The sequence below is a fragment of the Staurois parvus genome, unplaced genomic scaffold (genome assembly GCF_062004578.1).
Source record: "Staurois parvus isolate SC_StPar_1 unplaced genomic scaffold, SC_StPar_1.0 ptg000997l, whole genome shotgun sequence".
NCBI lineage: Eukaryota > Metazoa > Chordata > Amphibia > Anura > Ranidae > Staurois > Staurois parvus.
In genome coordinates, this window is record NW_028318793.1 from 468,835 (window position 1) to 477,392 (window position 8,558).

Genomic DNA, 8,558 nt, shown 5'->3' on the forward strand with positions numbered 1-8,558 from the left:
CGGTCATACCAGTTGACTCGGAGCCCACTGCCTTGCCAGATGACGCGGTGCCCGCTGTTGAGCCAAATGACCTGATGCCTGGTGACCCGATGCCCGCTGTCCAGTCAGACGATTCAATGTCTGACCCAGTGCCCGCGGTCATACCAGTTGACTCGGAGCCCACTGCCTTGCCAGATGACGCGGTGCCCGCTGTTGAGCCAAATGACCTGATGCCTGGTGACCCGATGCCCGCTGTCCAGTCAGACGATTCAATGTCTGACCCAGTGCCCGCGGTCATACCAGTTGACTCGGAGCCCACTGCCTTGCCAGATGATGCGGTGCCCGCGGTCGAGCCAAATGACCTGATGCCGGGTGACCCGATGCCCGCTGTCCAGCCAGACGATCCAATGTCTGACCCAGTGCCAGCGGTCATGCCAGTTGACTCGGAGCCCACTGTCGTGCCAGATGACTCGGCGCCCGCCGCTCTGCCTGAGGGCCCGAGACCTGTCGCTCCGCCTGGGGGCCCGAGACCTGTCGCTCCGCCTGGGGGCCCGAGACCTGTCGCTCCGCCTGGGGGCCCGGCGCCCGCCGCTCCGCCTGAGGGCCCGAGACTTGTCGCTCCGCCTGGGGGCCCAAGACCTGTCGCTCCACCTGGGGGTCCGGCACCCGCCGCTCCGCCTGAGGGCCCGAGACCTGTCGCTCCGCCTGGGGGTCCAGCGCCCGCCGCTCCGCCTGAGGACCCGAGACCTGTCGCTCCACCTGGGGGTCCGGCGCCCGCCGCTCCGCCTGAGGGCCCGAGACCTGTCGCACCACCTGGGGGCCCGATGCCTGTCGCCCCGCCTGGGGGCCCGATGCCTGTCGCCCCTCCTGGGGGCCCGATGCCGGTCGCCCCTCCTGGGGGCCCGATGCCGGTCGCCCCTCCTGGGGGCCCGATGCCTGTCGCCCCTCCTGGGGGCCCGATGCCTGTCGCCCCTCCTGGGGGCCCGGTGCCTGTCGCCCCTCCTGGGGGCCCGGTGCCTGTCGCCCCTCCTGGGGGCCCGGTGCCTGCTGCTCCGCCCGGGGGCCCGGTGCCTGCCGCTCCGCCCGGGGGCCCGGTGCCTGCCGCTCCGCCCGGGGGCCCGGTGCCTGCCGCTCCGCCCGGGGGCCCGGTGCCTGCCGCTCCGCCCGGGGGCCCGGTGCCTGCCGCTCCGCCCGGTGACCCGCTGCCTGCCGCTTCGCCCGGTAATCCGATGTGCCTCTGCCCGGAGTCCAGCCCGATGTGCCTCTGCCCGGAGTCCAGCCCGATGTGCCTCTGCCCGGAGTCCAGCCCGATGTGCCTCTGCCCGGAGTCCAGCCCGGTGTGCCTCTGCCCGGTGTGCCTCTGCCCGGAGTCCAGCCCGGTGTGCCTCTGCCCGATGTGCTTCTGCCCGGAGTCCAGCCCGATGTGCCTCTGCCTGGTGTACCGCTGCCCGGAGTCCTGCCAGGTGTGCCAGTCTTTGATATCCCGCCAGTTACCAGACCCGGGCGGTGGAACATTTTTCCCAGCTAGGACTGTTTGGAGCGTCCTGAGGCCGCTCCTTGAGGGGGGGGTACTGTCAGGAATGGACTGGCCAGCAATGGTGGGACTCACCTGCCTTTTGATCTGCAGTACCAGGGCTGGCCAGCGGGTGCTCCCAGCAATCAGAGACTCAACTTTGCAGCTAGCTAACACCTGGAACTGATTATGCTGGGGTATTTAAGGGATGGCCAGACCCACAGACTCTGCCTTGGTGTGTGTTTGTCCTGGGCCCTGTATCTGTCCTGCATCCTGTTCTGTTCCTTTGCTTGACCCTCTGTACTACGCTGCTTGCTACCTGCTGAACCTGGCCTGTGACCCTGACCATCCCTCTGCTTGACCCTCTGTACTACGCTGCTTGCTACCTGCTGAACCTGGCCTGTGACCCCGACCATTCTCCGCTTGCTCCCCCTGTACCTACCTGCCCAATTGATATTGACCCGGCCTGCCTGACGACGCTTGCTTGTATGTACTGTTATCTGTGGGTGGTTGGTTTGGTTTGTTTGCACTGTATTATGTTTAGTATTGCACTGCGTTTATGTTTGTATTGTTAGTGTTAATAAATTATATTGTTTATCCCATATCTGAAGTCTGCGTTTCCCTGCGTCGGTCACACACCTCTGGTCATACCTGGGAGCCCTGACACTAGGGTCCCTAACTCACATTCATACATACACATACTAGGGCCAATTTAGACAGGAGCCAGTTAACCTACCAGAATGTCTTTGGAGTGTGGGTGCAAACCAGAGTACCTGGAGGAAACCCATTCAGACAAAGGGAAAATACGCAAACTCCAGGAAGGTGGGGCTGTGGTCGGGATTTAAACTGATGATCTTTGCTATCCACTAAGCCACTCTGCTGCCCATCTCTATCCACAACTTCCTTGATTCCATGCATGCTTTGCAGCTTCTCAGTTTCTAAGGACTACACATCTCTTGGAACTTTGGCTGCCTGACTCCACCTTCTGAGACTCCTACTCTCAGCACCTCTGTAGTTCAGAAGGCAGGATCTGTGTAATGTGATAGTGGACAAAACTAGTTTGGGCGGAGTCTTAGTGCTGATGTCATGCCAATGCACGATCTTGGGCCATCAGCGGTGCTCTCAATGAGTTTTTACAGTGTTTTTTCACTGTCACATTGTTTTAACTGAATGACTGGCTCTGTTCTATAACAAACCTTTATTTAAACTACTACACTATCACTGGCTTTCTGTATCGCTTCTCGGCCTTTTGGCTAAGATCAAGTGTAGTATCTGTTCTTATCAGTGTCCAGTGGGGGTGCTCCCGACCATTCTAGTTTACGGGGATGGTTGTTGTATAGTACCCTCACTGGTATGATGGGGGTCCGGAAGGCTAGTACCGGAGGGACAGAAACCAGGGAGCGCCATGATTCGTTCTGGGGCCTTGGGAGTAATTCCTCTGGGGAGACCGGAAAGACCCAGTACCTCCTGATCTGAACGTGCTACCTTGGTCTGGCCTGGGGCTGGGGACGCAAAAAGTCCGCAAACTCAGTGCCCCCTGGGGAAGACGCTCTCAGGGGTGTCACTAGTAACACTTGGGTGTGGGACCCCACGGTGTGAAGATGACACATGGCCACTGTTTTTTCACCTCTTTTTGCACAGCGCCCTAAGGACCAGGCCTTTTGGCTAAGTTCAGGGCAATTTTTGCTACGGGCCTCAGGGCCTGGTCTGTGCACATTTCGGCACGGTACCATTTTCTTATTTTTTCTTTTCTTTACTTAATTTAATTTATTACACTCCCACGTATTGTCACTTTTTGCTTTCTTATGTGTGTGCTTTCACGGATGGAGGGTGTGGGTCCTCGGGCCTACCCTGAAGTCTAGGGGGAGGATGTGTGGCCATACGGTTCCTTCCTCCCCTGATCCCTAGAGGACTCTTCTTCGGGAGAGTCCCCTTGCCTAGTACTGAATGTCCGGCTTCGGCTTGGCATAGGGAACGGTGGTCCACCCGGCCTTTTGGTCAGGAGGACCAAGTGGGAACCTAGTCCCCGTCAGGAGCTTCGTGCCCCGGGGGATCAGGGACAGCGGTCCAAGCCCCTTTAGGGGTAGGACACAGCACACCCCTAAGTGCACGTTTTTCGTGTGGTGTTTTGCACTTGCACTTTTTTGCGGACACTTACGGGTTTTTTCGATATAGTTGCACGTTTGCGGACTTAAAAAAAAAAAAACACTGGCTTTCTGTTGGCTCCTTCTGAGCTCTATTTTTTCCAGTGGGAGTTGCCTTTTTCTGCTGAGAGACATTGGAGTGAAAATGCATTCACCTGGGGAGGATTTGTGCCTGAGAAACATGCTGTGTCTGCTGTATGTGTCAGCTTAAGGTTTGGTGAGTGTGCATGTGGTTAAGGTGGTGGCACTCAGTGTTTTTGTTATACTACAGGGATCTACTGGATGGTGGATCTTCTTTATCTGAGTATATATGGACTTTGATTTAGGAGAAACTTTGCGTTTGGCACATTGAACACAGTTTACTTACAGTTTTTTTTTTTATAACTTTGTTATATTCACTAGCGTTACATCATTTCACAATATTATAAGTCTTTCGGTTTGTGTATTTCAGTCTTTGTTTGCCAGAGGCCACATGTGTTAAAAAGTGCAAATTCATTATAATACGTTTATTAGTGTGACACAGCAATCTTTACTCCCAGAGCAGAGTGAATACATGTCACAGAATTCAATGAAGTGGAAATGTGGGGATCCTCAGAAAGTAAGTTTACAAATGTTAAGATTGTTCAGAATAATAGGAGTAGGCTTGAAATAATTGAGAAAAAATGTAGAAATTAATATATTTTTTACATTTTGACCATAGATATGCTTTAACGGAAATTCAACCCTGAACTCAACTACTTTGACAATATTGTTGGCAATGTCTCATATCTACGAATAAGAGAACATGCAGAAAACTGCTTAAAACTCTGTGGCAACATTTGCGAATGGAAAGAACTGATGTCCTCTACATATCTCTGTAAAATAGTGCATAACATTGCATGCATTCATTTGACAATTAATGGTACTTTCTGCAGGCTCAATATGACCTACTCAGTGATATGCAAGAACAGGAGATCTTCTAAAACGTCTCGGCAGGGTACTTTCCTCTACAGAGTTGGCTTCTGGGAATATTTAACTCCTCAATTTCAGACTGCATTGCTTAAAGCGTGATTATTGTTGTTTTTTCATGTTAATTATGCAAATTGACATGCTTTATTTTGTGATGTATCAAATCTCATAAGGATCAGCAGTAGAAAATGGCTTAAGGACATTTGACTCTTGTCTGTGGATTTAATAACTGATATTGGTAAACCAAGATGCTTTTGAGACCACTGGCATTTGCTGAGAACATTAAATATGCAATAGATGAAAAGAAAAAAATTTATTTTGCACAATTTCATCAATATGTAACCAAATTATATTGTAGAAAAAAACTGTGATACCTAGAAAGATGCTATATGTATTCTCACTGTGTAAAGCTGGTCAACTATATTCCACTCTGATTATACAAAGTCTTTTAGAATGAATAACAACTGAGTATTGTAGGCAGTGTGGCTCATCTGATATAATCAATGCAATTTGAGTGAATGTAAATTGCGACATGTTCGGCTATTGCTAACATGCTTCTAAGATAACAATGCTAAACTGTGAGCACCTTGTGGTGCCTGCAAGTATCTGTTTAAATTACATAGTTACATAGTCTGGCTGAAAAAAGACAAAAGTCCATCCAGTTCAACAAAAAAAAAAATATATATATATAATCCTATACCTACAGTTGAGCCAGAGGTAGGCAAAAAACCCCAGCAAAGCATGATTCAATTTGCTTCTGCAGTGGAAAATGTCCTCCCTGATCCCCCGAGAGGCAATCAGATATTCCCTGGATCAACTTTACCTATAAATGTTAGTATCCAGTTATAATCTGTGCATCTAGGAGAGAATCCAGGACTTTTTTAAAGCAATCCACTGAGCTGGCCAGAACCAACTCTTGAGGGAGTCTATTCCACATTTTCACAGCTCTAACTATGAAAAAACCTTTCCGTATTTGGAGATTAAATCTCTTTTCCTCCAGATGTAAAGAGTGCCCCCCTTGTCCTCTGTGATGATCTCAGGGTGAATAACTCTACACCGAGTTCACTATATGAACCACTGATGTATTTATACATGTTCATCATATCCCCCCTTATGTATTATACATGGAGATCATATCCACCCTTATGTATTATACATGGAGATCATATCCCCCCTTATGTATTATACATGGAGATCATATCCCCCCTTATGTATTATACATGGAGATCATATCCACCCTTATGTATTATACATGTTGATCATATCCCCCCTTATGTATTATACATGGAGATCATATCCCCCCTTATGTATTATACATGGAGATCATATCCCCCCTTATGTATTATACATGTTCATCATATCCACCCTTATGTATTATACATGGAGATCATATCCACCCTTATGTATTATACATGGAGATCATATCCCCCCTTATGTATTATACATGGAGATCATATCCCCCCTTATGTATTATACATGGAGATCATATCCCCCCTTATGTATTATACATGGAGATCATATCCCCCCTTATGTATTATACATGGAGATCATATCCCCCCTTATGTATTATACATGGAGATCATATCCCCCCTTATGTATTATACATGGAGATCATATCCCCCCTTATGTATTATACATGGAGATCATATCCCCCCTTATGTATTATACATGGAGATCATATCCCCTCTTATGTATTATACATGTTGATCATATCCCACCTTATGTATTATACATGGAGATCATATCCCCCCTTATGTATTATACATGGAGATCATATCCCCTCTTATGTATTATACATGGAGATCATATCCACCCTTATGTATTATACATGGAGATCATATCCCCCTTATGTATTATACATGGAGATCATATCCCTCCTTATGTATTATACATGGAGATCATATCCACCCTTATGTATTATAAATGTTGATCATATCCCTCCTTAATCTCCTCTTTTCAAGAGAGAATAAATTCATTTCCTCTAGTCTTTACTCATAGCTGAACTCCTCCATGCCTCTTATCAGTTTGGTTGCCCTTCTGTGTACTTTCTCCAGTTCCCCAATGTTCTTTTTGTGAATTGGTGCCAAAAACTGAATGAACATTCCAGATGAGGTCTTGCCAATGATTTGTACCGGGGTAAAATTATATCTCTCTCTCTCTGGAGTCTAAACCTCTTTTAACACGAGAGGATTTTTCTCGTTTTAGAAACTGAAGCTTGGCATTGCATGCCATTATTAAGCTTGTGATCTACCAGAATTCCCAGATCCTTCTCCACCATTGATTCCCCCAGTTGTACCCCCCCCCCCAGTATGTATGATACATGCATATTCTTACCCCCAAGTACAAAACCTTACATTTATCAACATACGATCTTTTAGCCAGTTTTCTATTCATTTACATATGGATTTTTCCAAGCCTGTAGACTTTAGTTTACACATTAGCCGTGTGTGGGGAACTGTGTCAAATGCGTTTGCAAAATCCAAGTTACCACATCCACAGCCACCCCTGTCCAAGGCTTTGCTCACCTCTCAAACAGAAATCAGATTTTTTACCCTTTTTAAATATTGGCACCACATTGGCCTTACGCCAATCCAGTGGTACTATGCCAGTCATTAAAGAGTCCCTGAAAATTAGAAACAATGACTTTGAAATAACAGAGCTCAATTCTTTAAGGACCCGTGGGTGTATGCCATCTGGCCCAGGTGCTTTATTCACCTTTATTCTGTCTAAATATTTCTGGATCATATCAGTTGTAAGCCAATGTGGATCATCTGGGGCTGTGTCAATACCAGGTCCATTATGGACAAGAACTCCCCCATGCTCCTTTGTATACTCAGAGCTGAGGCCTACATGCTCAGACCTGAGCTTTTTACTATTAATATATCTGAAGAATTTTTGGGGGTTTGTCCTGCTATCCTTTGCAATCTGTCATTAGTTTTTAAATTTTTGCGGCCTTTATTTCCTCTTTACATATTCTGTTATATTCTTTGTAATGCTTAAACGATGATAGCGTTCCTTCACTTTTATATTTAATAAAGGCTCTTTTCTTATTTATAGCTTTTTTAACTTTGGCCGTAAGCCACATAGGTTTGATTTTAAGCCTTTTAAACGTGTTGCCCGTGGGAATTTATTTTGCAGTCTGTTCACATAGTCTTTTTGAAGAACTCCCATTTCTGTGTTGTGTTCATCAATGCCAATATTCCCATCCAGTCTATGTCTTTAAGAGAGCTAATTTTTCCAAGGCAAAGAGCTACTCTCCAAGTTGAGCATTTTTATTTTTCCCGTCTGTGCTTGTTATTTACAGCTAACAATGAATGAAATCATGTTATGCTCACTGCTACCCAGATGTTCTTTTATATGGACATTTGTAATAAGCTCTGCATGGTTTGAGATTACCAGGTCCAGTAGAGCATCATTCCTAGTTGGGGCCTCTATGAACTGTACCATAAAATTGTCCTGTAGTAGGTTTATACATTTTTGCCCTTTAACTGTTCCTGCAGTGCAATTACTCCAGTCAATTTTCAGGTAGTTAAAATCCATCAATATTATCACTGTCCCAGCCTTTGCAGCCCTTTCGATCTGTGCAAGTAGCTGAGTCTCTACCTCCTCTTTAACACTGTGAGGCCTATAACAAACTCTAATGATTACCTTTGTAGTACGCACCTCCATGTGCAGGTCCACTCATAATGCTTCAGCCTCATCACACTCTCCATCAACTAGGTCCTTTTTCACACTCGCTCTTAGATCATTTCTCACATAGAGACAGATACCATCACCTTTCCTTTTTAGCCTGTCTCTCCAAACATAACCAGGAATATTAATGGCTCAGTCATGTGAAGAATGAAGCCAAGATTCAGCAATACCAATTATATCATAGTTCTCTTCATGCACCAAAGCTTTCAACTCACCTATTTTGCTTGGCAGACTTCTGGCATTGGTGAACAAACACTTTAATTCATTAACATCTTGTGCAC

At 46.9% G+C, this 8,558-nt stretch overlaps 1 pseudogene; it reads left to right on the forward strand.

The window, feature by feature from the left end:
• The first annotated feature begins 2,725 nt into the window (after positions 1-2,725).
• LOC149441369 (U2 spliceosomal RNA) lies at positions 2,726-2,840 on the forward strand (annotated as a pseudogene).
• The last annotated feature ends 5,718 nt before the right edge of the window (positions 2,841-8,558 follow it).